Genomic DNA, 24,303 nt, shown 5'->3' on the forward strand with positions numbered 1-24,303 from the left:
GACTGCTTGTAAAATCACTGCACCTTAATACATGTGAGTATAAGCCTGAACATTTTGAGAGGTTGTTGGAGTTGAACTGATGAGGTGAGTGAAGAGTCTTCTATCCCTGCCCTGACCTGTGCCTTATCTGTGGAAAGGCCTTGGGTTGTGTGGAAGTGAGGCGGTCTCCAGAGGATACCGGCCCTAGTAGCCATGTGTCTGTTCAGTGTGGACCCTCAGAATGTTGATGGTGAAAATATATAAATGAAACCATAGTGACACATCAGCCAACAGTGCTTTCCTTCAGTGTAAGAATACTTTCAATGTGTTTCTGTAAACGAAATGTAAATGTTAAGATCTCAGCACTTCTGAGACCTTGCGTTGAATATATTAAGACTTTATCTCAAGTGATTAGTGGTTTCTCATGCTGAATTGCATCTGGAATAATATTCTTCCCAAGTGGAACATTCCAGAAAAATCTCACTGACTTGGCACATCACTCTTTCAGTTTGTCCTTCCAATGCCTGACCTCCAAGGTCATTTTATTAGAATGGAGGCAGCAGTTTCTCGGATGTGTTCCCTGTGTGCTTGTGGTGGCCCTTTCATTAAACAGTGTGCATAACAATGAAATGCACCCCATACTATTGGGTTTTTTTTGAAAATTTTATTCATTGAATCATGTTAAAACATACAATTGTTAAAATTACATATGTTGGTAAAATTGAATATGTTGAAACATACAATTAATGAATTAAAAAAACACAAAATACATACATGATATGAAAACTAATTCCCTGTAACCCCCGCCCCTGTTTCCGAACCCACCAACCCCAACCCACCCTGCTCTGGGTGGATTTGGGTGATCAAATCTTACTCCAGCAGTGACATTGAATTGTTTATTGTCACCTGTAACAAGAACTGATGAAAAGCTTTGTTTTGTATGATTTCCAGGTAATTCGATCCATACTTAAATGCAGCAGGAAGTGCAGTAATAAAACAAAAATGAAAGGTGGGGTGTTACAGTCACAGAGCGCAGGGTGGGGTGTTACAGTCACAGAGAGCAGGGTGGGGTGTTACAGTCACAGAGAGCAGGGTGGGGTGTTACAGTCACAGAGAGCAGGGTGGGGTGTTACAGTCACAGAGCGCAGGGTGGGGGGTGTTACAGTCACAGAGGGTGGGGTGTTACAGCCACAGAGCACAGGGTGGGGTATTACAGTCACAGAGCACAGGGTGGGGTGTTACAGTCACAGAGCTCAGGGTGGGGTGTTACAGTCACAGAGCTCAGGGTGGGGTGTTACAGTCACAGAGAGCAGGGTGGGGTGTTACAGTCACAGAGCGCAGGGTGGGGTGTTACAGTCACAGAGCGCAGGGTGGGGGGTGTTACAGTCACAGAGCGCAGGGTGGGGTGTTACAGTCACAGAGCGCAGGGTGGGGGGTGTTACAGTCACAGAGCGCAGGGTGGGGGGTGTTACAGTCACAGAGCGCAGGGTGGGGGGTGTTACAGTCACAGAGCGCAGGGTGGGGTGTTACAGTCACAGAGCGCAGGGTGGGGTGTTACGGTCACAGAATGGAGAGAGGAAGATAAAGTGAAAGAAAAGAAGAAACCGGGGTGGGGAGGGGGGTGGTCCTTTAATATGTCGGCAGCTTTCTCGAGATGGTGGGAGGTATAGACAGAATCGACTGACAGGAGGGGTGAGTGTGATGGCCTGAGCTGTGTTCATAGCCCTCTACGGTTTCTTGCGGTGTTGGGCAGAGCAGTTCCTGAACCATGCCGTAATGCATCCTGATAACTTAATATTTTCCATGAATCACCAGCAAAAGTTGGTAAAAGACCTCAGGACATGCCAGGAAAGCAAAGTCACTGGTGCATTCGGTCATACTGTTGAGATGGGTGGACCAGGACAGGTTGAGTACAAGAGTTCGGATGCCATGTTTCAGTTGGACAGAACATTGGTCAGATCACACAAGGAACATTGTCATAGAGGTTTACAGCTCAGAAACTGGCCTGGGAGAATCGAAAACTAGAAGGCAGAGAATTAAGATGAGAGCAAAAAGCTTTAAAACCCTTATCAGACGGAGGGTAATGGAAACATGGAACAAGCTGCCAGAAGTGGTTGAGGTGGGGACAACAGTAATGTTTAAAAGACATTTCGACAGGGATCAGTAGGGTTTAGAGGGAGATCGGATAAAGGACGAACCCCCCCCATTCCCCCCACTCTGTGACTGTAACAGGTAAATGGGACTAGCTTGGGTAGACAACTTGATCAGTATGGACAAGATGGACCAAGAGGTCTCTAAATGATCAAAACTGATGCTCCAGTACAGTGCTGGGGAATGCTGCCCTGTGAATGGTGTCAGATTGGGAACAAGACATTAATCTTTGCTCCGCTCTCTCTGGTTGATGTATGCACTCTCACAGCACTATGTGGTAGATCAGCCATTCTCAATCTTTGCCGTGACATCAGATTTGCTGGCAAATTTCTACAGACGTGTGGTGGATTGTGTGCTGATGGGGACACCAATACCCCTGAGTGTAAAGCCCTCCGAAAGGTCGTGGAAGCGGCCCAGGACATCACAGGCAAAACCCTCCTCACCATTGAAAACATCTATGGGAACGCTGCTGTTGGAGAACAGGATGTAGGATCCACACCACCCGGCACACTCAGCATCAGTCTTTACTCCATTGAGGTCAACTACAAGAGGTGATGTCTCAAATAAGCAATGCCATCTTTGCTCCATGCTAACAGATCCTTCTCTGCAACCCTTTTACCACGCGTCTTACTTTAAATTTAAATTTTTTTAACATGCAGCCCGGTAACAGGTCCTTCCGGCCCACAAGCCCATGCTGCCCAAATACACCCAATTCACCTCAACCCCCATACATTTGGAGGGTGGGAGGAAACTGGAGCACTCGGAGGAAACCCATGCTGATACAGGGAGAACATACAAACTCCTTACAGACAGCGCTGGATTCGAACCCCGATACTGATTGTAGGGGCTGTAACATTGTTGCGCTAACCGCTACACAAACTGCTATTTGTGTGATGGGTGGTGGAAGTAACAGGATCTTTTCAGAGACCATTAGGTTGGCACGTGAAACCGAGAAAAATGGAGGGTGATGCAAGTGGAAATTCTAGTAATCTGGTAGAGCAGGTTATTGGGTCAGCACAGCACTGTGGGGGTGAAGGGCCTATACTGCATTGTAGATTTCTGTCTAACTGCTACAAAACAACCTCTTTCATTGCATTTTGATACATGTGACAAACATGCTTGAACTTGAACCCTGCTTTATTGAAGGGCTTGTGATCTCCCAGTCAGCAACTCTTCTCTCCAATTTAAAGGAGGCCATTTCGGATGCAGTAAATTACCCCTTCAATTCAAAGGACTGTTTGGGGCCCAATCGGTGGTGAGGGAGGAGGTGTGTGTCAGTGTAGCATTTCTTATGGCCACAGGGGTGGGTCCCAAGGGGGCAATGGGTAGGAAGAGATGAGTGGATGAGGGCATCCTGGAGGGAGCAGTAGCTGAGGAAAGCAGGGAGGGGAAGGTGCGTGGGATCACATTGTAGAAATTGCATCGAGTTGGTAGATAATAGGCTGGTGGGGTGGTAGGTGAGTGGAGAAGGAGCCAGGGCAGGTGTGCAGATAATAGAGGAGATGTGGGTAAGGGTTGAGTTAATCGCATTAGATGGGAAGCCATCTTTACTAAAGAATCCTAGGTAATCTAGAATGCAAGTCCTTATCCCAGGAGTGGATGGGCAGAGACTGAGGAACTGATTGAATCCTTACAGGGACAGGGTAGACCGTCAAGGTAACTGTGGAGTTGGTGGGTTTGTAAAAGATGTCTCTCGAGAGTTTTTCTCCCGAGATGGAGACAGAGATCGAGAGAGCGGAGAACGTCACTAGAGATGGACTAGGTGAACTTGAAGACGGTGTGGAAGATGAACTTGACAGTCAATGTAGTGGAGGAAGCGGTGCAAAACATTGCATCTGAAGGCTTGTAGCATGGATTACTCCACGTACTGTTGGAAATGAGAACATGGGAGTTCTTGCTGCGGTCCTGTCGGTGAGAATGCTGAATGGGCCAAAGGAACTGCTCTCGCTAACCATCCGAGTATCTCATGAGTAAAACATGAACATCTGCAGACTCTGAGGTTGAAGTAAAAACACAATGCGGGAGGAACTCAGCAGGTCAAGCCGTGTCCTTTATACAGCAAAGATAAAGATACAGAACCAACGTTTTGGGCTTGAGCCTTTCATACCTTGATGAAGGGTTCAATCCGAAATGTTGGATGCGTATCTATCTTTGCCACAGAGAGTTCACTGTCTGACCTGTTGGGTTTCTCCCACATTGTGTTTTTACTTTTTTAATTTTAATCCGATACGCTCAAATTCACAAAAAAATGTTTATTTGTTTATTTATATGAATACTTGTCCTGCATGTGTATTGTTGGTCTGTATGTGTGTTGCGTCTGGTTGTGTGTTTTGCACCGAGGATTGGAGAACACTGTTTCGTCGGCTTGTACAATTGGATGACGATAAACTTTTTTCTGAATATAGGACCGAATTACTAAAATGACAATAATACATTGAATATAAAATCATAGAAAAACATTCATAAGGCCCAAATAAAAAGGAAAGGAGAGTCCCTCTTCTCCCAGCGCCCCCTCCCCAGATTGGAAAGAAAAGGGGACAGACAGCAGGAGAGAAAAAGAAAGAAAAGAGAAAAGCACCAAGAACAAGCTTCGACATCTCAGATTTGCATCATTTTAAAAGTGCGACATTTCTAATGAGGAGTTTACTCATTGACAAATATCAAAATAAATGATACAATCTGGGCATGTCGGTAATCTAAAGGAGGTTGCCAAATTTCGATGAGCGTACTATCTATTCCTAAGACTATAAGTAATCTTCTCTAGGGGAAAACAACTTTGCATGTTTGTGTTCCAACGATCAATGTGAGGTAGGGGATTGGATTTCCACATTACTGCAATACATTTCCTGGCTATTTTACAACATAATGTTAATAAACTTAGATTTACTTCTGGAGAAGTTAACTTTTATAACTGCCAAATTCCCCAGAAGAAACAATTCTGAGTCTAGAGGGAAGTTCACTCCCAGAATTTTTCTCAACACTTCCCCTAATTCTTGGATGACAATAAACTTGATGTGACTGTCTTGTATTTATGCCAGATGGCGTGAGGATGGAGATTTGTGTGAGTGCTAATTACAAATGGGAAGCATCACAGAAATACCTGATTGATTTTTAAACTCAATTGAATGACCTGTGGCCATAAAAGATACAATGCGATGTGTCGGGACGTTGACTGCTGTGCTGTATGCTTCCAAGGAAACTGGTCACCATTGAATTGTTCCTTGATGGGACCATTCTCACACCTGAGCCCCACACCAATTATCACCCGTCTTCCTTTGCAGCCTTAGTCATTAGAGGTCCTCCGACCGTCACAGCATGCATTAAACAAGGTTCCCTTTTAAACATTGCCGTGGAACTCCTGGATACAAGACGTAAACTCTCAGGCCACAAATTTCATTAATTATTAAAGTAGAACTGATCAATAAAAGGCCGCAGTGGTTGGCGTTTAACAGCCTCTTGCATGGTATTTGCAGTTACTCGGAAGAGGTTAAGCATCGGTGGAACATATAAAAGCGTAGTGTTCATTCATCTGAAAGAAAAGCAGCAGAATGATTGCCTTGAACTTTGGAATCCCCCTGCCCATAGCTCCTTTCTTCCTTCCCCTATTATGTCTCTGAAAGGAGAAATTTTGCCACCTGCTCCAGTATCTCCTCTTGTGACCCGTTGCCAGTTATTATTCTGAGAGAGCCGAGGTCTCAATCGGAGTTTCAGCACTTGTCTCGGCAAGGACCGGAGTGGGGAGTGCCAGCAAGCTGAACTCCCCAACAGCCGTACTGCCAAGTTCTCCACACCACGTTAGACCGCCGTCTGGGTGAGTGTGTATATATAGAGTGAAAATGCAGTAAATGCTGGAGGAACTCAGCAGGTTTTGCAGCTTCCATAGGAGGTAAAGGTCTATAACAAATGATTCAGGCCTGAGCCCTTCCTCAAGGTAAATAGTGTGTTGGTGATGGTTGATGGTCATACGCATCGTACAACGTACAAATGCACCCAAATTCTTACTTGCAGCAGGTGAACATGTCTTTCATTTAAATAAAATGACAATAGTATACTCTAAAATAAATTGAAAAGAAATAATAAATGCAAAAGATAGATAAAACTATTCAGTTATCATTGTACAAGAAAAATAAAGGAGTGTTACAAGAGTGCAGATAGTCCTTTTGTGGGGTTGGAACAGTCCCTGATCAGTGCAACAAGGGCAAGTTCAAGAGCCTGATGGCTGTTGGAAAGAAACTGTTCTTGAACCTGGTAGTGCAGGTCTTCAGACTTCTGGTACCTTCTGCCTGAAGGGAGTGGTGAGAAGAAGGTGGGGCCAGGGTGATGGGGGCCCTTCATGATATTGGCTGCCTTATTGAAGCGGAGCCTCATGTGGATGCGAGTTCAGATGGATGAGGGGGGACCTCGTTGAAGCATTTTTAAGGTTGAAAGGCTTGGACAGAGTGGATGTGGCAAAGTTATTTTATCTCCATGGTGGGGGAGTCTAGGACAAGGGGGCACAACTTCAGCATTGAAGGGTACCCATTTAAAACCGAGGTGTGAACCTCTGGAATTTGCTGCCACCGGTGGCTGTGGAGGCCTGGACGTTGGGTGTATTTAAGGCAGAGATTGATAGATTGAAGAAGTGCTCAGGCCTGAAACGCTGGTAATATACAGTATCTTTACCTCCTTTGGGCGCAGCGAGACTGGCTGAGTTCCTTCAGCATTTCTGTGTGTTCTTACTACAATCTCTGCGTTGGCAGACTTTCATGTTTCACAGAGATTGATGGGTATCTGAATAGTCAGGGTATCAAAAGTTATGGGGAGAAGGCCGGGGAGTGGGGCTGAGTGGGACAATGGATTAGCTCATAAGGAATGGCAGAGCAGACTTGATGGGCCAAATGGCCAACTTCTGCTCCTATATCTTATGGTCTTTTGTCTTCAGTGGATAGGAGATTGGAGCCTGTGATGGACCTGGCTGTGTTTGTTACCCTGGACATTTACATTCCTAAACCAGGCTGTGATGCCACGAGTCGGTACACTTTCCACAGTGCCCCTTTAGAAGTTTGGTAGAAATGTCAGATCTCCTCAGACTTCTTAGAAAGAAGAAGTGTTGGCGTGCTTTCCTCATGGTCAATGTAAGTGCCCATGTTACATTGCACAAGAGCCTGTGTTTTACATCTGAAGAATGTTTCAGGATGCTGATGTTGCTGGATCTGCTCAGAGATGTTCGATGTTTTACTAAAAATACAATGTCAGCAAGTCACACATAGCATACAGAATGTAGTAAAGATAAAGATACAGAACCGACCTTTCAGGCCTGAGCCTTCATCAAGGTCTGATCAATGTGTAGGCAGGCACCTGAATAAAATGGCAGGGAGAAGGGGCAGGGAGAGGAGCACAGTCCCAAAGGCAAGAGGTCATAGGTGGGCACGAAGGAGGATGTAGGGGTTCAGGATGGAGGATGTGGGGGTCTGGGAAAACCAAAAGGGGGAGGGGGAGTTGAAGGCTGGGGAGGCCAGAAAGTGGAGGTGGCACATCGAGGAGGTCAGAGGGGGAAAGTGGTAGGTAGGGGAAGTTAGCGGGGAGAGGTGATAGGTTGGGGAGGGCAGATATTGGAGGTGGTAGGAAGGGGAGGTCAGAGGGTAGAGGTGGGAGTTAGAGAAGGTCAGAGGGTGGGGGTTGGCAGCCAGGAAAGGTCAGAATGGGGTCAGAGGAGAGTTGGGGGGTTGGTGGAGATGGGAGGATCTGAGGGTCAGAGGTAGGAAGAAAGGGGGAGCTCAAAGGAGTAGATGGGGTGGGGGGGTGTTGGTGAGCAGGGAGACGTGTGAGGGGATTGGGAAGGGTAAGGAGTGGTGGTGGGGATGATGAACTTGTGAGATCCAGCAATGGATGTACATCAGAACATAGGAACATAGGAAGTAGGAACAGGAGTAGGCCAAAAATGAGCCTGCTCCGCCATTCAATACGATCATGGCTGATCTAATTTATGACCTAACTCCACCTACCTACCTTCTCCCCATATCCCCTAATTCCTCAAGCATGTACCCAAGGTGTTTTAGTGTTTGTGGGTGATGTGTTACTTTCCACACTGATACCTCACTCTCTGGTTCTTGTAGTTTTCCTTCCCTGAAATACAGATGCTCTATAAAAATCTGAATTGTGAAGATCCCCAGTTGTGGTAGAGCTGGTTCACTTACTAGACTGACCATTCACGTCACTCCACTCAGACCCTGCATGCCCCCATTTATATATTATCCCATTCCAGCCCACGAGCCTGTGCCGCCCAATTACACCCAATTAACCTACAATCCTGGTAAGATTTTTAAAAGGTGGGAGGAAGCCCACATAGACACGGGAAGAACGTACAATCCCCTTACAGACAGCACAGGATTTGAACTCCAGTCCCAGTCGCTGGTGCTGTAAAAGTATTGTGCAAACCGCTACCCCAACCGCTTGGCTAATAATTGAATGATGTAATTTCATTATGTTCAAACCTCACAATGGAATTTAAACGGAACTGATTAAGTAACATGGAATAGTAAAGTGAGGAAGCCAGCAGGCAGGTCGTTGCAAAGTTGTAAAGAAATCTGGTCAGGTCTGTATCTGACTCTAGACCCAAGTCGAGGTCTGAAATGCCATTAAGTTTGGGACAGTGAGTGGTAGATGATTCTGAGCAGCCAGTTCTTGGGCTAAGGCTCATTTTGGTTAGTGTTTGAGCCGATACATTGGTGCAGTTTTGTAAAAGGGACTGTGCTCTGGGGAAGGCACTGAGAGCTCATTGTCATTTTAATTTGTCGCCTTCTGAATGCTGAGAATCTGGAGACTGCAGGTAATGGCCCATCCACCGTCACTTCACTCTCATTTTCCCGAGGTTCTCTGTGGAACTGTGTGTGTGTGGGGGGGGTGGGGGGCTCCAGAAACAGACACAAATCCAGCAGGCTGGCTTGTGTGCAGTCCAGTAATCATCACCTGGCATGGGTTGAGGGAGTTTGAAATGATTTAACTTTTCAATTTATAACAGCTGGATCAATATTTGTTGGGGACCAGGATTGATTTACAGTGATCGGTTTGACAGGGACAATGAAATATTCTACAGGAATTGATGGCAAGGTGGGAATGAAACTTTCATTTACATAGCTCCTTGCAAGAGTGTGAGTTCTTCCCTCCTTCCTGGACAAATGCAGCTCTGCAAACACACTGGAAGTTTAATACTATTCAGGACAAAGCAACTCGTGAACCTAAACATTCATTTCCCCAACTATGGTGTGAGCAAACCGCAGTTTCCAGGTCTTGGCTGAGTGGAATGACCTTCCGGAAGAGGTGGTTGCAGTAGGGTCAATTTTGACATTTAAGAGGAGGTTGGATGAGTGCATGGATATGAGGGGGTTGGAGGGTTATGGGCAGAGAGAAGGTAGGAGGAACTAGAGAAGTTTCACTTAAATCGGTGCAGACTAGAAAGGCCGATATGGCCTGTTTCCTAATTGTTATATGGTTATACTGACCTTCCAAGTTAAATCTCTGCCACCAATGTCAAGGACAGTTCTGGTCACCTCATTATAGGAAGGATGTGAAAGCTATGGAGGGAGTGCAGAGATTTATCAGGATGTTGCCTGGATTGGAAAATAAATCGTATGATGCAAGGTTAGCAAAGCTGGGACTTTTCTCATTGGAGCGAAGAAGGATGAGAGGAGACTTGATCTAGGTTTACAAGATTCTGAGAGACAACCAGTACGTTTTTCCCAGGGTGGGAGTAGCAGAGGACGTCTGTTTAAAGAGAAGGGAGGGAAGTTTTAGGGAGACATCAGGGAGGTTATTTTTCACAGAGAGTTGTGGGTGCCTGGAAGGCCTTGCCTGGATGGTGGTAGAGGCTGAAACATTAGGGGCATTCAAGAAACTATGAAGCACATGGATAGAAGAAAAATAGAGGGTTACGGGGTAGGGAGGGGTTCGTTTTTATTTGGGTTGGAATCTATAAGTCGGCACAACATCGAGTGCTGAAGGCCCAGTACTGTGCTGTCGTGCTCTCTGTTTTATCCAGAAGTAAACAAGAATGTCTTCAGATGTTGGGGTCCACAAAGGTGCTTGAGAAACTCAGCAGGTCATGCAGCATCCAGCGGAAGTAAAAGGCTGTCAATGTTTTGGACCTGAGCCCTTCTTTAGGAGTACTGAAAATCAAGTGGACTCCTGATTAAGAAGGTAGGAGGAGATGGAGGGAGAGGGAAGGAGAAGGGAGAGGAGCACAGGCTAACAGGTACAGTAAAAATCCCCGTGATCCAGAATTCAAACAACCGGCAAAATATTCACAGTTTAAACTTGACACCCCCTAGTGGCTAGTTCACCAATCCATGCAATGCGCAATCTCAGGCAACCAGCAAATGGACTTATCTGGCATCTACCAATCCCCATAGGTGCCAGATACCAGCTGTTCTACTGTATTTGATGGAAACAGGTCTCAATTATGTTGAAGAGTTCTGGCCTGAAATGTTGACCATATGTCTCCCACGGATGCTGCTCGACCTTCAGCAGATTATGTTTTGCTCCAGATTCCAGCGTTTGCAATTTCTGGCTAATGGGACTAGCTCAGGCAGGCTTGGACTAGAGGGGCCGAAGGGCTATTCCCTTGCTGCATAACTCTTGCATCTATTCAAGTTTCTGCAACTGGTTGCATTGAAATGCATAGCAACATTTCCCCCCCACCCCCTGCCGCCATACGCAGGAGTAGAGAATCACGAACAGCAGCTCTGCATTGAATTGTGCAGGTAGTGAAGTGTTAGCTTCATTACGAAGATAATGATCATAAAGTTTATACATCCTATGTTGGTAGGTGGTTTGTGGTAAATAAGGTTGAAAGGCAATAAATGCACTGAGAACATTTCCAAAATTGAATTGAAAATTTCACTTCAGATGCTTAATAACTTTTAGAAGACATCTGAAATATTTCACACAAGCTGTTATGGAAATGGTGTCGTGATTTATCCATTGCTGTTCAGAAATTTGCATAACTGTTTTTTGAATACATTGTGGTTTGGAAGTGTCTATGTTGAATAAACTTGCAACTTCAATTGCTGATTATGTCTTTGCTTTTAAATTTAAGTATCCTTAAAGTCAAGTGTTTAATTTGTGGCTGCACTTAAGCAGTGTATTTATTGAACCAGCCATCCCAGGATGTTCCCTGCTGAATGCAAAATGATGAATTCTTTCTGAAACAGAAGAGCTTGCATTTATTTAGCATCTGGCATGTGTCTGGCACATTCCAGAATACTTTGTTTCTTCAAGGACCCACTGCAGGAAAGATACCAATAAGAATGAAAGGTTAGCACGACGCAGTTACAGCGCCAGCAATCTGGGTTTGAATCCTGCGCGGTAAGGAGTTTGTATATTCTCCCTGTGTCTGCGTGGGTTTCCTCCACCATTCAAGAATGTAGAGATGTAGGTTAATTGGGTGTAATTGGGTGGCATGGGCTCATGGACTGGAAGGGCCCATTACTGTGCTGTATGTCTATGTCTAACAGACTAGATGGGCAGAAGGGCCTGTGCTGTTATGGTTCTCTGTTTTGTACCTTGCTGACTAGAATCATAGAAAGTGTCCACTTGGCCTGGACTCACTTTTTGAAAGAGCTGTTCAACTAGAACTCCCCTTCCCCCTCCACGATCATGAACATTTTCTGTACCAGGTGCTGGGAGTGTATGGAACCAGAGGAAACAGTGGAGGTGGGTAAACACGCAACATTTAAAAGACATTTGGACAGGTATGTAGATTTGAAAGGTGGATCCAATGCAGGGAAATATAACTATATAACCATATACAGCACAGAACAGGCCAGTTTAGCCCTACTAGTCCATGCTGGAACAAATCCACACCCTCCTAGTCTCACTGACCAGCACCTGGTCCATATCCCTCCAATCCTCTCCCCTCCATGTAATTATCCAGTCTTTCCTGAAATGTAAATAACGTTCCTGCTTCAACCACCTCCGCCGGAAGCTTATTCCACATCCCAACCACCCTTTGCGTGAAGAAATTTCCCCTCATGTTCCCCTTATAATTTTCCCCTTTCAATCTCAAACCATGGCCTCTGGTTTGAATATCCCCACTCTTAATTGAAAAAGCCTATCCACGTTGACTCTCTCTGTCCCTTTTAAAATCTTGAACACCTCCATCAAATCCCCCCTCAATCTTCTACATTCCAGAGAAAAAAGCCCCAGGCTGCTCAACCTTTCTCTGTAACTCAAACCTGACATCCTGTCAACATTCTCGTGAACCTTCTCTGCACTCTCTCTATTTTGTTTATATCCTTCCTATAATTTGGTGACCAAAACTGTACACAGTACTCCAAACTTGGCCTCACCAATGCCTTGTACAATTTCAACTCTTGAATTCAATACTCCGATTTATGAAGGCCAACATTCCAAATGCCTTCTTCACCACACCATCTACCTGAGTATCAGCCTTGAAGGTACGATTTACCATAACTCCTAAATCCCTTTGTTGCTCTGCACTCCTCAATTGTCTACCATTTAATGTATATGACCTATTTAGATATGCCTTTCCAAAGTGCAACACTTCACACTTATCTGTATTAAATTCCATCAGCCATTTCTCAGCCCACTCCTCTAGCTTTCCTATATCTCTTTTTAAGCTACGGTAATCTTTCTCACTGTCCACAATACCACCAATCTTTGATTCATCTGCAAACTTACTTATCCAATTCACCACCCCTTCTTCCAGATCGTTAATATATATAACAAACAATAATGGACCCAGGACCGATCCCTGAGGAACTCCACTAGTCACCGGTCTCCAAATGGACAACCAATTTTCTACCACTACTCTCTGACACCTCCCATCCAACCATTGCTGAATCCATTTCACTACTTCCTTATTTATACCTAATACCTCCACATTTTACCTAACCTCCTGTGGGGAACTTTGTCAAAATCTTTACTAAAGTCTAAATGGACAACATCCACAGCCTTCCCTTCATCAATCTTTTTTGTAACCCCTTTGAAAAACTCTATAAGGTTTGTTAAGCATAATCTACCCCTGACAAAACCATGCTGACTACTACCTATCAATCCCTGTTCATCCAAATATTTGTAAATGCTACCCCTCAGAACACTTTCCATCAACTTGCCCACCATAGACGTCAGACTCACGGGCCTATAATTTCCAGGCTTACATTTGGATCCTTTCTTAAACAACAGAATAACATGAGCCACCCTCCAATCCTCTGGGACTACCCCTGTGACCAGTGACATCCTAAATATCTCTGTTAATGGCCCCACTATCTGTAAACTAGCCTCCCTGAGTGTCCTTGGGAATACTTTGTCCGGACTCGGAGATTTGTCCACCTTTATCTTTTTTAACACTGCCATCACTACCTCCTCGGTTATCCTTAAATGATTCATGACCTCTCCACTACTTTTCTTTCCTTCAACTAATACAATATTTTTTTCCCTAGTGAATACCGAGGAAAAGAAATCATTTAAAATTTCCCCCATCTCCTCTGACTTCTCACTCAGTCTACCCTCCCTATCTACAAGGGATCCAATTCTATCTCTCACTAATCTTTTACTTTTAATGTACCTATAGAAACCCTTTGGATTTATTCTTACTCTGTCAGCCAAAGCCTGTTCGTGCCTCTTTTTGGCCTTTCTAATTTATTTCTTCAGATTTTTTCAACACTCCTTGTAGTCCTCTTTCAATTTCTCAGCACCCTGCTGTTTATACCTCTTGTACACCTCCCTCTTTCTCCTAACCAAATTTCTAATATTCCTCGAAAACCAAGGCTCCCTATGACTTCCAGCCTTTCCTTTGATCCTCACTGGGACGTATCTACTCTGTACCCTCAAAATTTCTTCTTTGAATATTCTCCATTTTTCATTTACATCCTTTCCTGAAAAAATCATGTCCCACTCAATAATCCCCAAATCCATTCTTATTCCTTCAAAATTTGCTTTTCTCCAATCCAGAACCTCAACTTTAGGCCCTTCTTTGCTTTTCCCTAAAGCTAATAGAGTTGTGATTACTAGACCCAATTTGTTCTCCAATATTAACCTCAGACACCTGACCTATCTCGTTCCCTAACAGGAGATCCAATATTACACCATCCTGAGTCGGTTCCTCTACGTATTGATTAAGAAAACTATCTTGTACACATTTGACAAACTCTAGCCCATCCAGCCCTCTTACTGTATGGGTATCCCAATCAATGTGAGGGAAGTTAAAATCTCCCATGATCACTACCTTATGGGATTGGCATCTTGGGTCAGCATGGGCATGTTGGGCCGAATAGTCTGTTTTCATGGTATATAACATTATTAATCTATAAAGCCAAGTTTGCTGTTTGGGCCCTACATGGAACATGATCTATTGGCTGGATGATCAAACAGGACAGGAACAGGCCCTTTGGCCTGAACACGATGCAGAAATCAAACTAAAAACTGGCTGCTTGCACTGGATAGATGACCCTCCACCCCCTTCATAATCACACCTATCGAGAAGTCTCTCAAATGCTACTATTGAACCGGCTTCCACCACCACTTCTGGCAGCCTGTTCCTGGCACCCACCACTCAGTGTAAAATATTTTCCCCTCACATCTCCCTTAAACTTCCTCCCCATCTTCACGTCCTCCAGTGTGTGACTAAGGGAAAGGATTCTGACTGTTTTCCCCCCCCCCCACCCCCCCCCCCCCATGCCTGTGTGACTTTATAAACCTCTATCAGGTCACGACCCCCCCCCCCCCCCCGGTCTCAAATGCTGCTGAGAAAATGACTCGTTTGTCCAAGCTTTCCCCATAATTCAAGCCCTCCAACCCAGTGGTTCAACTCACATCCCATTTTAAGTAATCCCTAGGCTATCAATGCTCTGTGATTAGGAAGGGATTGTTTAAGGTGGGATGTGAGTGGGAAGGCAAGGTTGAGAATCACTGCTCTAGGCCCAATTGTTACTGAAATATTTTGCTTGAGAAAAATTGTCATTGGCCCATTTCCTTTGGAGTTCTGAAACCGTGCACATAATGAGACAATTTGGGATCAAAGCCAAGATAGCTATGATCTCAAAGTTAAGCTTGACCTCTGACCTCAAAACCCAGTTTGATGAGCTCTGATGAGGTCAAGTAACTGTTTAAGAATTAAAGGACTTGCAGCTTACATTGTGTCTTTCACATGTGCTCGCTCGAGAGCCAAAGCACCTTGCATGACAAATCTATTGGAATTCTTTGAGGGAGGGGCAGCACGGTTGGTGAGCATTTAGTGAAACACCTTTACAGCGCCAACAATCGGGACTGGGGTTCAAATCATTGTAAAGAGTTTGTACGTTCACCCCGTGTCCTTGTGGGTTTTCCCCCGGGGGCTCTAGTTTCCTCCTACCGTTCAAAACTTACTGGGGGTGTGGGTTAATTGGGTGTAAATTGGGCGGCATGAGCTTGTGGAATGAAATGACCTGTTACCGTGTGGTATGTCTCAATTTAAATTTAATAAATAATATTAAGCCGGCTGGATAAGGGAGATGCAGTCAGTGTTGTGTATTTGGATTTTCATTACCCCCCACCCTTCTTCCCCGTCGCCTTTCCCTATCTCTCTCCTTTCCCTGTCTCCTTTTGCACAAACATGATAAATTCTTCCCCGATCCCTCATCCTATCCACCTTTTGTTGGTCTGATTCCTCCCCCATTGTCTAAACTCTGAGACTTTATGAGATTTCCTGCTTCTGGCTCATTCTATTTATTCCTTGAAGAAGGGCTCAGGCCTGAAACGTCGGCATACATCTTTGTCTCCTTTTGATGCTGAAAAGACCGGCTGAGTTGCTCCAGCATTTTGGCGTGTTTTTACTACAAACATGTCCCCAAGGTGCTGCACACGATAAGAGCCAATGGTATAACAGGAAACATACTAGTGTGGGTGGAGCATTGGCTGATTGGCAGGAATACAGGGATCATATTCTGATAGGCTTCCAGTTGCTAGTGGTGTTCTATAGGGGGTCGGTGTGGGTCCACTTCTTTATATGTTGTCTATTAATGATTTGGATCATGGAATGAATGGCTTTGTGGCCAAGTTTGCGGATGATACGAAGGTAGGTGGAGGAGCAGGTTAATGTTGCAGAAATGGGGAGACTGCAGAAGGACTTGGACAGATTGGGAGAAAGGGCAAGTGCCAGAAGGTGTACAGTTATGCACTTTGGTAGAAAAAATAAACGGGCAGACTCTTTTTAAAAGGGCAAGAAAATTGGAAATAGCCGGATGCAAAGGTACCTGGGAGTCCTCACGCGGGATAGCCTGAAGATAAATTTGCAGGTTGAGTTGGTGGTGAAGAAGGCAAATGCAGTGTTGGCGTTCATTTCTTGAGGAATGTGATGTTGAGGCTGTATAAGACACTGGTGGTATTGCACTTGGAGTATTGTGAGCAGTTTTGGGCTCCTTGTTTATGTGCTGATGTTGGAGAGGGATCAAAAGAGGTTCACAGGGATGATCTTGGAAATAAAAGGAGTATTTGACAACTCTTGGCCTGTATTCATTGGAATTTAGGAGAATGAGGGGGGATCTCACAGAAATATTTTGAAAGTTGAAAGGCGTGGACAGAGTCGATGTAGAAAGTTTATTTCTCACAGTGGGAAGGGCATCTGCATAGAACAGAGATGTGTCAGGCCAAGGGTGGTAAATCTGTGGAATTTGTTGCCACAGGCAGTTGTGGAGGCCGCAGCATCAAAGGTTATGGGGAGAAGGCTGGGCAGTGGGGCTGAGTGGGAGAATGGATCAGCTCATGATTAAATTGTGGGGCAGTCTCAATGGGCTGAATGGCCTATTTCTTTTCCTATGACTTATGGTCTTATGGAGTCCTTTTGAGTGGATATGGAGGATTGCAGCAATTTGAAACACTCCTCCACCAATGCCCTGAGATGCCGGGTGGATTATGGATTTTAAATCTGAGATGATAATCAAATACAGAAGGGTTTTTGGTGACAGATTCTCCTGAAACATTGGGCCAACTGCATGACAGAGTTTGTAGCCTCTCCAGCTCACTGATTTCTTGTGGCTCACTGCCTTTGTTGGGGGATGAGATGTCCCCATTGGTAATCTGCCAACATGCCCTGTCTTATGTCCCATTGTTGATATGACACTGTCAGACTTGACAAAGCAGCAATGTTGATACCTGTCACTGAATGTCTGTTGCGTTCAATCCCCTTCTCCTTATGGACGAATGCAGCCTGACTGGGTAATAAGTTTGCCTTGACATCTCCCGGGGATATAATGGCTGACATCTTGCATCGACTCTGACAATATCAAAAGAATTTCGGTAATGCCCTTCACAATCTCAGTCCTGAAGGACTTTTGAACTCTGGAATCTAGTTGTTATGTATGAAACGCAATGGCCAATTTGAAACCTCACCAAGAGTAATTAAGTAATTGACTAGACAATCTCTTCCAGTAATCTTGGTGTCTTTCCCATGTGAAGGTCATCAATTAGCACGTGCTTACAGAAGACATCTGTGTTCCCTGTTCTACAGAACTGCTGACAAGTTAAGATTATCTTTCAGAACGATCTAATGTAAGGTTGTAGGAAATGCCCCGTGAGGATCCATAATAGAAAAAGCATTTGCCAGCCAATCTATAAACCGGCCTTCTTCTCCTTAATGTGATATCCTGCATTGCAATCTTCTCCAGTCCTTATGAATCTAACATTATATTTCATTAATAAAGCACCGCCAATGGCATCCTGGCAGGTTGCATCGCAATGTAGTCCAGGAGCTGCTCTGTACGACATTGGAAGAAAAGTGCATAAGCTCCAGAAAACAGCTCAGAACATCACACAACACCCCCCACCCAACCCCACTCCACCCCCCCACTACCCCTCCATCTCCCCATCTCTCAGACCCGCTGAGCAACCCATCACATCCTGACCACACCCTTCTTCTCCCTCCTCTTGTTGGATTGAGGGCGTGAAATTGCGCATCAACAATGTCTTCCCCGCAGCCATCAGGCTCCTGAATGAACCCCACACTGTGTTCCCCTGCTCCCTTGCTTTGTATTAATTGATTTTTTTCACTCTAACATGACATGTTCTCTGTGCTTTGGCACTTCCACCATGTACAGTTGTTTAAAAAGGAAATCTTTTTAAAATTGAGAAATACATCTTGGTGAAATGCACTTCTGGCCCATGAGCCCACACTGCCCAAATACAACCATGCGACCAATTAAACTACTAACCTCAACTTGGCTCTGTCCGCTGCAATCGCGGGGATCTCCCAGTGGCCACCCATTTCAATTCCCCATCCCATTCTCTTGCCAACATGTCTGCCCATGGTCTCTGCCCTGCCAGACTGAGACCACCCGCAAATTGGAGGAACAACACCTCATCTTCTGACTGGACACCCTCCAAATGGATGGCATTAACATCAACTTCTCTGGCTTTCATTACCCCCCACCCTTCTTCCCCGTCGCCTTTCCCTATCTCTCTCCTTTCCCTGTCTCCTTTTGCACAAACATGATAAATTCTTCCCCGATCCCTCATCCTATCCACCTTTTGTTGGTCTGATTCCTCCCCCATTGTCTAAACTCTGAGACTTTATGAGATTTCCTGCTTCTGGCTCATTCTATTTATTCCTTGAAGAAGGGCTCGGGCCTGAAACGTCGGCATACATCTTTGTCTCCTTTTGATGCTGAAATGACCGGCTGAGTTGCTCCAGCATTTTGGCGTGTTTTTACTACAAACACAGCGTCTGCAGCCTTTTGTGTTTCACTAAGCTCCTAACCCTGTTAGAAATGTGGAGCACCCAGAGGAAACCTACGCAGACACAGCGAAAACGTACAAACTCCTTACAGGCGGCTCCAGATTCCAACCCCAGTTGGCTGCCACTGTAATAAGCCCTGTGTGTACTTGTTAGGTTTGTCTATCTGGACCGCTGATGAGTCCAGCACTTCTCAATGTATCTCCAACCTTAATGTGATACTCACTTTACACTTGACTATCACCCTGGCTGGTCCGCTGCCGTAGTCACCGTCCCGAAGTGTTGTCTCCTCTGCTTTTCCTTCTCAACTTGGGGGTGTTCTCCCCGTGTCTGATGACCCGCACTGGTCCACTGCTCCCCTCGTGACTGCTGCCCAGCATAGGTGCCACCGTCTGCTTGGTTTAGACTGGATTCTGAGTGGACTGGAGGAAAATCTATGGACACTCGGTGACTGGGTGGGGGGGGGGGGGGCGGGGAGGACAGTAAGAGGCAAAAAGGAATTTCATGTAATGTGACACTATTTTATTACTACGATAATAAATTATGTCTTGAATCTTTGGGCTTGACCTCACAGTTGCGGGATTTTACTTACAAACGTGGCCAGCATCTTTAACAGGCCCTTTAATGCCTGTATGGAGCTGTTGATATTAGTAAAAAGAATGATTGATGTTTTGGGCTGGAACCTGACACCAGGACAGAGTGCAGTGGGGTGATAGTCAGTACAGTTACACAATCCTTTATCCAGACCCCTTGGGGGACGGTGTGTTCCGAATTTCGGATTTTTATGGATTTCAGAACAAAAGCCAACTGCCCCAGATTTAAGCCCACTCAAATTGTGTTGCTGTATCCACCCCCTTCCAGTCACGCTGCTGTCTCTCTCCCACGCTCCCACGCCCGCACCCCCGAGTCGTGCTGCCATCTCTCCTGCCCCCCCCCGCCCAACCTAGTCCCGCTTCTCTCTCTCTCTCTTCCCCCTTTCCACTGCTCGAGCACCAGGAAAAAAAATGCTGGTTTTTGGAGCTGTCCAGATAAAGGATTGTGTACCTGTATAATGTGGACAGGGGGGAGGTGGTGGACAGTGATAAGTGGGGGAGGGTTGAAGGGGACAGAGGCACACTCTCCTGTGTGTCTGCCCGCAAATGGGACTGGCTCAGGTCGACAACTTGGCCGGCGTAGACCAATTGGGCCTGAGGGCCAGTTTCCGAATTAAGTTGCTTTAAAATAACTTTGACCTTGGAGTCATCTCCAACCAAACAGGCCATTCAGTCCACCAAGGTTACACTCACCATCAGTCAAACCGTTCACACCAATGCCATTTTATGCTTGTTGCTTTCTCATTGCCACCCCCCCCCCCCCCCCCCGCCATATGCCACTGCTTACCTGCACTCTGGAGCTAATTAATCTACCAACAAATAATCTGTGGGTCAAAACTCAACAGGTGCAGGAGTAGGCCATTTGGCCCTTCAAGCCAGCATCGCCATTCATAGTGATCAACATCGACAACCAGTCCCTGTTCCTGCCTTCTCCCCATATCCCTGAGTCTGCTATTTATTTGTTTATTTATTTATTTATTTTTCACACCATAAACCACATTGACCAAGATACATACATTTTCCTTTTCAAATATATACAGTGTCATTTTCTCCCCCCCCTCCCTCCTCCCATCCCACCCTCCCTATCTCCCCCCATTCATTTAAAGTACAAAATCTAAGATACATTAAACCAGTCAAACAATGTTGTCATTCAATAAAAATAAACAAGAAATTCCACTGAGTCAATTCTTTTCATTTCCTTCTCCTTTCGTTAATTTAGGTGGTAAATGTCCCCGGTAGGTTTTCTCTATTGTGTTTCATGTATGGCTCCCATATTTGTTCAAATATTTCAATATTATTTCTTAAACTATATGTTATTTTTTCTAACGGAATACATTTATTCATTTCTATATACCATTGTTGTATTCTCAAATTATCTTCCAATTTCCAGGTTGACATAATACATTTTTTTGCTACGGCTAGAGCTATCTTAACAAATCTTTTTTGTGCACCATCCAAATCAACTCCAAATTCTTTGTTTTTTATGTTACTTAGGAGGAAGATCTCTGGGATTTTTGGAATATTGTTTTCTGTAATTTTATTTAATATCTGGTTTAGATCTTCCCAAAATTTTTCTACTTTCTCACATGTCCAGATTGCATGAATTGTTGTTCCCATTTCCTTTTTACAGTGAAAACATCTATCAGATACTGTTGGGTCCCATTTATTTAACTTTTGAGGTGTAATGTATAGCCTGTGTATCCAGTTATATTGTATCATGCGTAACCTCGTGTTTATTGTATTTCTCATAGTTCCAGAGCATAACTTCTCCCATGTTTCCTTCTTTATCTTTATATTTAAATCTTGTTCCCATTTTTGTTTAGTTTTACCATTTGTTTCCTCATTCTCCTTTTCTTGCAGTTTAATATGCATATTTGTTATAAATCTTTTGATTGTCATTGTATCTGTAATCACATATTCAAAGTTACTTCCCTCTGGTAACCTCAGACTGCTTCCCAATTTGTCCTTCAAGTAGGATCTCAATTGGTAATATGCCAACACTGTATCTTGAGTTATATGGTATTTATCTTTCATTTGTTCAAAGGATAATAATCTATTTCCTGAAAAACAATTTTCTATTTTTTTGATCCCTTTTTTCTCCCATTCTCTAAAGGAAAGGTTATCTATTGTAAAAGGGATTAACTGATTTTGCGTCATTATTAGTTTTGGTAATTGGTAATTTGTTTTATTCCTTTCTACATGAATCTTCTTCCAAATATTGAGCAGATGATGTAATACTGGAGAATTCCTACGTTGTACCAATTTTTCATCCCATTTATATAATATTTGTTCAGGTATCTTTTCCCCTATTTTATCTAGTTCTAATCTAGTCCAATCTGTCTTTTCCCTTGTTTGGTAAAAATCTGATAGGTATCTTAATTGTACGGCTCTATAATAATTTTTAAAGTTTGGCAGTTGTAAGCCTCCTTGTTTATACCATTCTGTTAATTTATCTAGTGCTATCCTCGGTTTCCCCACTTTCCATAAAAATTTCCTTATTATTTTCTTTAACTCCTTGAAGAATTTCTCTGTCAAGTGTATTGGCAATGCCTGAAATAGGAATAATATCCTTGGTAAAATGTTCATTTTAATACAGTTTATCCTTCCTATTAGTGTTAATGGTAAATCTTTCCAATGCTCTAAATCGCCCTGTAATTTTTTCATTAGTGGATAATAATTGAGTTTATATAGATGGCCGAGATTTTTATTTATTTGTATACCTAGGTATCTTATTGCTTGCATTTGCCATCTGAATGGTGATTCCTTCTTAAATTTTGAGAAATCCGCATTATTCATTGGCATTGCTTCACTTTTATTTACGTTATTCTTGTAACCCGACACTTCTCCATATTCCTTCAATTTCTTATATAATTCTTTTATTGATAGTTCTGGTTCTGTTAAGTATACTATAACGTCATCTGCAAATAAACTGATTTTATATTCCTTCTCTTTTATTTTTATCCCTTTTATATTATTTTCTGTTCTTATCAATTCTGCTAGTGGTTCGATAGCTAACGCGAACAATAAGGGTGATAGTGGGCATCCCTGCCTTGTTGATCTGCTTAAGTTAAATTGCTTTGATATATATCCATTTACTGTCACTTTCGCCAATGGCCCCTTATATAATGCTTTAATCCAATTAATATACTTCTCTGGTAAACTGAATTTTTGCAATACTTTGAATAAATAATTCCATTCTACTCTGTCAAAGGCCTTCTCTGCGTCGAAAGCAACTGCTACTGTTGGCGCTTTACTCCCTTCTACTGCATGAATTAAGTTAATAAATTTACAAATATTGTCTGTTGTTCGTCCTTTTTTAATAAATCCAGTTTGATCTAGATTTACCACTTTAGGTACGTAATCTGCTAATCTGTTTGCTCATAGTTTAGCTATTATCATATAATCTGTGTTAAGTAATGATATTGGTCTATATGACGCTGGTGCGAGTGGATCTTTCCCTTGCTTTGGTATTACTGTAATTATTGCTGTTTTACATGAATCTGGTAAGCTTTGTGTTTTGTCAATCTGGTTGATTACTTCCAGGAGGGGAGGAATTAATAAATCTTTAAATGTTTTATAGAATTCTATTGGGAATCCATCCTCTCCTGGTGTTTTATTATTTGGTAGTTTTTTTTATTATCTCTTGTATTTCTACTATTCCAAATGGTTCTGTTAATTTATTTTGTTCCTCTATTTGTAATTTTGGTATTTCAATTTTAGTTAAAAATTCATCTATTTTGCCTTCTTTCCCTTCGTTTTCAGTTTGGTATAATTGTTCATAGAATTCTTTAAAGTTTTCCTTGATCTCCGTTGGATTATATGTGATTTGTTTGTCTTTTTTCCTTGATGCCAATACCATTTTCTTAGCTTGTTCTGTCTTAAGCTGCCATGCTAGAATTTTGTGCGTTTTTTTTTCCCCCTAGTTCATAATATTTCTGTTTTGTCTTCATTATGTTCTTCTCCACCTTATATGTTTGTAGTGTTTCATATTTTATTTTTTTATCTGCCAGTTCTCTTCTTTTAGTTGTATCTTCCTTCATTGCTAATTCTTTTTCTATATTTACTATTTCCCTTTCCAACTGCTCTGTTTCCTGATTATAGTCCTTCTTCATCTTGGTTACATAACTTATTATTTGCCCTCTAATGAACGGTTTCATTGCATCCCATAGTATAAACTTATCTTTCACTGATTCTGTATTTATTTCAAAGTACATTTTAATTTGTCTTTCAATGAATTCTCTAAAATCCTGCCTTTTAAGTAGCATGGAGTTTAATCTCCATCTATACATTCTTGGAGGGATGTCCTCTAACTCTATTGTCAATATCAAGGGTGAATGGTCCGATAATATTCTAGCTTTATATTCAGTTTTTCTTACTCTATCTTGCAAACGAGCTGATAACAGAAATAAGTCTATTCTTGAGTATGTTTTATGTCTACCCGAATAATATGAATATTCCTTTTCCTTTGGGTGTTGTTTCCTCCATATATCCAAAAGTTGCATTTCTTGCATTGATTTAATTATAAATTTGGTTACTTTGTTCTTTCTGTTAATTTTTTTCCCAGTTTTATCCATATTTGAATCCAAATTAAGGTTGAAATCCCCTCCTATTAATATGTTCCCTTGCGTATCTGCTATCTTCAAAAAAAATCTTGCATAAACTTTTGATCTTCTTCGTTAGGTGAATATTCATTGAGTAGATTCCAAAACTCCAAATATATCTGACATTTTATCATTACATATCTCCCTGCTGGATCTAATATTTCCTCTTCTATTTTAATTGGCACATTTTTACTGATTAATATAGCTACTCCTCTTACTTTTGAATTATACGACGCTGCTGTTACATGTCCTACCCAATCTCTCTTTAATTTCTTGT

The 24,303-nt window shown here is 43.2% G+C and overlaps 1 protein-coding gene across 5 annotated transcripts in view; it reads left to right on the forward strand.

Annotated features, from left to right (window-relative positions):
* The window catches only part of nav3 (neuron navigator 3), a 401,736-nt gene that overhangs the window by 15,082 nt on the left and 362,351 nt on the right, over window positions 1–24,303 (forward strand). The window contains exon 1 of one of the 5 annotated variants that reach the window (XM_069904356.1): window positions 8,631–8,704. The exons of the other annotated variants lie outside the window; for them this stretch is intronic. The gene's annotated coding sequence lies outside the window, so the exon portion shown is untranslated. Of the gene's footprint in view, window positions 1–8,630; window positions 8,705–24,303 lie in introns of those variants that run through there. 5 annotated transcript variants of the gene reach the window in all.

Source organism: Narcine bancroftii, chromosome 11 (genome assembly GCF_036971445.1).
Source record: "Narcine bancroftii isolate sNarBan1 chromosome 11, sNarBan1.hap1, whole genome shotgun sequence".
Lineage (NCBI taxonomy): Eukaryota > Metazoa > Chordata > Chondrichthyes > Torpediniformes > Narcinidae > Narcine > Narcine bancroftii.